Consider the following 7,436-nt stretch of genomic DNA (forward strand, 5'->3'; position numbering starts at 1 on the left):
AAAAAAAAAAAAAAAAAAAAAAAAAAAAAAAAAAAAAAAACCCCAAATTGTAGTTTTACTAAAAATAAAAAATTACCAATGACTTGAAGAATTTCCCCATTCAATCACATTCACGACTTTCTTACATTCAAATCTAGATTTAATTTCACACATTGTGCCAAGAAATCGATAGCCATGCTGCGGAAATACGATTTTATTTCAACCTGCTTGCTATCAATTGTGAAATAGTTTGTCATCAAATTGACTGTATGTATCTATCTTCGACAGGAAATAGATTTGGTGGGAGCATGAATGTCCTCTACATGCATTATGTGATTTCAATGCTTTAACCTCATGTTCACTGCTTCACCCTAGGAGATTTTCAAGAAGTCATGTTTCATCACCGGCTTCAGCAAGAACAAATAGTCGAGGCACACGACACCTTCAGTGGAGTTAGCTAACCCAAAGAATGAAGCTTTGGAAACCCCTTCAAGACCCATCATCGATCGTTAGAAGCGTAGCAAATGGGAGGGATAAAGCTCACACGTTTTCAACTGTTCAAGTATGAAAACTTGAAATATGATGGAGGATATGAAACTGATTCGAACATTGTATGTATTGAGGAGTGTTAGGAAGTCAAGGAAAGGAAATATGATTAAAAAAAATGCATAAACATTGATACCAGTTAGGTTGTTTGCCATCGGCTGGAAGATCTTGACCTTACATCTACATTTTGAAATTATCATAATGTTGGCAACTGAAATTGTAGTGTATCAGTAAATTAATCTCATAGCAAATTAGCATTAAAAATCTGAGGATGACATCCGTTTATCCTGGACCGGTATTTTATGGTCGTAGTGTAGAAAATGGGAACGTTGTATGTAATGAACCGAATCTATTATTCGATACAGCTATTAACAACACGAAGGAACACCAACTTTGACAAATGTAACTGCCCCTAAGGCACATCTCCAAGTGGTAAAACAGGAGGGTGGAGAAATCCAGCTTTGCTTGAGCCTGTCGCGTCAAGAGTTCAAATCCTGAAATATGGATTTGGCTCTTGGGTAAGTGCAAGTGTACAAGCAGCCTTCCACCCTGTACCCTTGGAGGCATAACCTGCGATTTACCTCCCTCACGATGCTCCAGGATAGGGGCGGTGGGGGATCCTTAAGGTTGGGGTTCAACCTTTTTAACTTTGACAAATGTAACCACTCGCAAATGTCAATTACAAATAGATTACATGATGTAAAACTTGACATAAATGACATTCATATTACTACATTCTTCATTGAATAAATACGATATTTATCACGAATAATCTTTTCTATTTGCCGATTTTTTATTTTTTGCTTGGTGTTTGTAACATGGTGACGTAGTATGTGAATTGTAACATATGTACTAGTCAATGATTCAGTAAACAACATCAATCAAATTTTAACAATCGCAAACTTGGAGTCCACAAAACAAAACACAAATATATATCAAAACTATGCTCTATTGGAAAAGAATTATTGAAAACATCATTTGTCAAAATTAAGAGGATTAAATATATGGCATTGTCAAATAAAAGATAAGAATTCCAACGGATATCATGAACAATCGAAGTAGTTAACTACATAAAAACTATGGTCTTTCTTATTCAACTACATAACAGCAGTTAGTGACATGGTTCACATACAAGAACTTTATAACTAACATATCACATTAGTTTTCATGGAAAAGTGATCCATGTTTATATTCATGGATTGTGCTACATGTACATAACAATCTACCTAATGATTTACCAACGAACGATGTAGCGGAATTTAATTGGATCAAAATATCATCAATCAAATAACTTTCCCACTTACATTTTGACACATTATCATTATGTAAAACATTATGTACAAGAAGCATTTTTCTTATATTCATGTGGCCAGAAAAAAAATTGTAAGCGCATAACCAAGTATATTTTCTGACATATTTCGTGAAATTAACTTTTCTTAATCAAGCAACATTTTTGAATTACAAGTAGAAATTACCAACAAAATTCAATATCTCATCAGTAATTTGTTATTACAAATGCTGCAAAATGAGCGGAGGGTTCATGGATGCAAACACTTTGTGTTAGGTTGTGCTTGTAAGTGAGCAAAACTTGTGATGTATTAAATCTCGACGCCAATCCCATGTGCAATAATGAAACACATGACAACTAAATAGGTGCACAAAGACGTATAGTGGTGCAGTCAACCTCAAAATTCAGGCTATCTCAACTTAATTTAGCTTTCTTTTCCGGTTCGCTTCCGTTTCCTTAAGTTTCTTTTTCACGTTTTTTCTGCAATGTCTAGATCTCTTGGCGTACCAATTGTGTCATAATTATCTACAAACATTTCATTATGTGCAACAAATCCACCTACAAATCGAATCAAACAATCAATTAGTTTAGGATTTGTAGAGATTCAAAGAAAAGAAAACAAGACCAAAAATGCATAAAATTCAAGAACGATTTCCCCTTATTGGTTCGGCTCAGAAACTCGATCCATGCCACAAAGGTATCTCCAAATTGAAGGTCTTTTTTAGTCACAAAGACAAATTCACAAAGAAAGGCAGAGGGGGTGTTGTGTATTGCACAAAGCAGGGAGAGTTCCTTCTTGGTTTTTTCCTCAATTTTTTTTTTTTTTTGGTATAAAATGAAGGTGAAGGCTCCAATTTATGGGCTTAGTAAGGAGAACGAATTTCCTAGGAGCCTTGCAAGATTAAGATAGAAGATTTGCAAGATTATATTAATCCAAAAAGATAGAGTTCATCCAAGACGGGATAAGGAGGTTAAAAGAGAAGATATCTATTTATTTATCCATATTTTCTTGTGATTTTAAATTACCTCCAAGTTGGGTATTGAACATCTAGTCCAATGGACTGATCACCTCTAAATACCCAACATAATTGGACTACTTAAATTGTGGTGTGGATTTAATTTTTCAATCCTGGACTTATAGCCTATGAATTTAAAACGGGCCTCGATTTTTTATCATCGCCTAGGGGATTTGGGCATCGCTTACCAAACATGCCCAACAACCTCCACCTTTATGCCAAATTATCCTGCAAGTCAGATAAGATAACAAATAGCTTAAGAGAGAAACTTAAAAGTTTGTACCGATATTTAGAAGATCAAGACAGCTTCTAAACTTTACCAATGGGAGCACCTTAGTTCCCATATCTGCAGGATTATATTCTGAAAGGACTTTCTCAAGTTTTACAAGTTCTTGAGAAACCATTTCTCTAATGAAATGCAATCTAACATCTATATGTTTAGTACGTTCATAAAAGACAGGATTTTTGCATAGGTGAATAGGAGATTGACTATCAGAATATATTGTCACATTATCCTTAAAAACACCAAGTTCATTTAATACACCTTTAAACCACAAAGATTCTTTAAAGACTTCAATAGCAGCAATATATTTTGATTCAGTAGTGGATAATGTAACAACATGTTGAAGTTGTGATTTCCAACTAACACATGAATTACACAAAGCAAACATGTAGGAAGATGTAGATTTCCTATTATCTCTATCACCAGCATAGTTAGTATCAGTAAAACCTTTCAATTTTATTCCTTNAACAACTTCAAGTTGGGACCAATCAAAAGCATATCATCCACGCATAGCAACAAAAACATACAGTCATTATTGTTTACATTACCCTGATAGTACAAGCAATGATCAAATTCACTCTTTTTAAAATCAATTGTTTTAACAAACGAATCAAAATATTTATACCATTGTCTAGGAGATTGTTTTAAACCATTTAAAGAGCGTTTAAGAAAACACACATGATCAGGTTTTTGTTTATTTTCAAAACCTTTAGGTTCATCTATGAAAATCTTTTCATCAAGTTCTCCATGCAGAAAAGCAGTTTTAACATCAAGTTGTTCAAGTTCCCAATTGAAATGTGCAACTAATGCAAGCATAGTCCTAATTGTGGTATACTTAACAACTGGAGAAAAGATCTCATTATAATCTACTCCTTTCTTTTGTGTGTAACCTTTGGCCAAAAGTCTAGCCTTAAACCTCAAACCCTTTCCTTTGGTAATTCACTTCTTAATTCTAAAAATCCATGTACACTCAATTATTGACTTGTCTTTAGGTCTTGGAACTAATTCCCATGTGTGATTCTTATCGAGGAAATTTATCTCTTCTTTCATTGCTTTCACCTAATTCTCAGATTGTTCGCTCCTTAAGGCTTATTCATACGTGTTTGGTTCCCTATCAACTAGTTCTTCATAACTAGCATAAGCAAACTCAAAGTTAGACTCTAACCTTTGAGGCACTCTATGTGTTCTTCTAACTTTGTCTCTAGCTAACTGGTAATCATACAAAGGGTTTTGATCTCCTTGATATTCCTCTATAACTTCATCTCTCTCAATATTTTCACTCTGATTTTCTTCTAGTTCAGGATTTTGATGCTCCACCTCGATTGAGGTGGTGGGGGTTTGAACACTTAAGGACCTTAAATTTACTTGAGATTTGTCACTAATATTTTCTTGTTGTTTTTCTCTCAAGGTGTCACTTTCTGATTTTAGACATGGCATTCCAGACTCATTAAATGTAACATCACGACTTATGATGATCTTAACTCCATTTTGACTTCTATCCCAAAGTCTATTCCCTATAATTCCTTCAGGATATCCTAAGAAAACACATTTCCTAACTTTAGGTTCTAGTTTTCCCTCATCTTTAATTCCTTCAGGATATCCTAAGAAAACACATTTCCTAACTTTAGGTTCTAGTTTTCCCTCCTTTTGATGAGAGAAAGCAGCACAGCCAAAAGTTTTTAACATAGTATAGTCAGCACATTTACCATACCATTTTTCATGTGGAGTATCACCATTTAGTGCAGTAGAAGGTGTCAAATTAATCAGATAACATGCAGTGATAACAGCTTCACCCCAAAAAGATTTAGGAATTCTAGAACTCAACATCATACATCTAACTTTGTCAAGTAAAGTACAATTCATACATTCAGCCACCCCATTTTGTTGAGGTGTATAAGGAACAGTTTTATGTCTAGTAATTCCACATTTTTCACACAGATCTTCAAAATCATTATTACAGAACTCGAGGCCATTATCAGTTCTTAAATATTTTATCTTTTTGCCAGTTTGAGTTTCAACTTGCAATTTCCATATTTTAAAAATTTTAAAGGTTTCGATTTTATCTTTTAACAGATAAACCCACACCCTACGAGAGTAATCATCAATTATGGACATAAAATATCTATTACCACCCATTGTAGGATTAGTAGCAGACCCCCATAAATCAGTATGAATATATTCCAAGACTTTAGTAGTTTTATGCATACCAAATGAAAAAGATGGCCAAGTATACAGTGATCACAGAAAGGCATATTAAACACACAGTCTTTTCCAAATACACCTTTATCATTTAGCAGTTTAAGTCTTTTAATACTTATGTGAGCTAATCTATTGTGTCACTTGTGTGTGTCATCGGTGTTGGTCAAATTTATAGAAGAAGTTGAATTTTTAACAATTTCAGCAGTGATCACATAAATACCATTTCTTTTAATACATTTACATGTGACAAGTGCACCCTTAATCATTTTAAACATGTTGTTTCTAATTTTATTAGTAAAATCATCAGTTTCTAATGCTCCTACTGAAATAAGATTTCTAGCCATTTCAATAATATATCTAACTCTATATAATTTAAGCACATAACCAGTGTCACATTTTAACGTGATATCACCAATGCCAGCAATTTTATATGCATGATTATTGCACAAAATAACATGACCACTTTCAGATTCTTGCATATTTTCAAACCAATCTTTATGTGATGAAACATGAAATGATGCACCAAAATCAAGTATCCATTCATTTAAATGTGATTTCACAGTCAAATTTACTTCAGTAGGCTTAGAGTTTAATAACACATATACTTCACAAAATTCATCAGAGGAAGTAATAACATTTGCCTCATCGTGAATCTTTTCCTTTTATTTGTTTTTCTCAACATAACAATCTTTAATGAAGTGTCCAGTTTTACCGCAACCATAGCATTTTCTATCTTTAGTTTTATTTCTTGACCTGGATAAACTTCTACTTTTCTTTTTACTACCAGACGTGTATCCACTTTGGTTATCACGGGTTCTTGACCGAGACCTCTCATAATATGAACCTCACCACTTCTTCTCTCGACTCTCTCAGCTCACATTTTCATTTCTTTACTTCTTAACGAGTCTATGACAATTTCAGGAGTCAAAGTATCTCTCCCATATTTAATAGCATTTTTAACATCTCTATAAGTTTCAGGGATAGCATTTAACAAAATTATTATTTTATACTCTTCAGATACTTTTTCACCATATTCAGTGATATCTTGCACGAATTTATTAAAGATATCCAAATTATCATCCAAATCTTTTGAAGAATCGATTTTGAAGCTAAAAAAGCTTTTAAGTAGAAAAAGTTTGTTTGGACTTGATTTAGACACATAAAGTTCCTCCAGTTTTTTCCAAAGTTCTTGAGCTGATTTTAATTTACTAACTTTTCTTAATACCGCATCAGACAGGTGTAATATTATAGAAGTGTATGCCAATTCGTCAATATTCTATTTTTCTTCATTAGTCAAGTTTGCAGGAAAAGAGTCATCAATAGCTTTGAAAACTTTTTGTTGAACAAGAATACCTTTCATTTTTTGTTGTCAAATTGAAAAATTTCTTTTACCATTAAAGACACCAAATTCAAAGTGACGTGTCGACATTTTACCAAAAAATGCACAGAACACAAATTTATATATGTAAAAGTCATAGGTCACAGATTACACGGAGTAACAAGATTCCTATGGTTTCACAATAATGCGCTATTCTAGAACCCAGGGTTTCGTAAGAATCGAGTTCTCAAATCAAGGGAAGAATTAGAATATAAGTCTGGGTACAAGTCTAAAATAATACGTTCAACAAATTAATCTAATGACGAATAAATAATTTTACTTAGAAAATTAAACAGATAATGGCAAGTAATCCTAGGTTCTATCAACAAGCAAAGGTTGCCAAGCAATGACAACCCCCAATCCTAATGATCACCCCACATGATGATATGCTAATGCAATAATGTAAAGTTTCAGCCAATTTACCAGAGCGGACTTGTATGAGTCCGTAAATTATGAGAGATGCGAATTTACTGCTTTAGGGCCGCAATTTTGGCCTAAAGTAATTTAGTAAATATGTGATAATTTCGACCATTGATCCACCACAGGCAAAATCGTCCAACTTTTTCTGTGTAACCTGAAACAGAAAACTTCCAACACGAAAAATAATGTGAGGAATAAACTGTCTGGAGATAACTTCCCCAGAATCTGAGCCACTCGTCCTCATGCGCTGCCGTCAAAATCACGCGCCGCACATCCAGCACCGCCTCCACCTGCATGTCTCAACCCTGGTCTCTGTTTCACCAATAG

This window comes from Olea europaea, chromosome 11 (genome assembly GCF_002742605.1).
Source record: "Olea europaea var. sylvestris chromosome 11, O_europaea_v1, whole genome shotgun sequence".
Lineage (NCBI taxonomy): Eukaryota > Viridiplantae > Streptophyta > Magnoliopsida > Lamiales > Oleaceae > Olea > Olea europaea.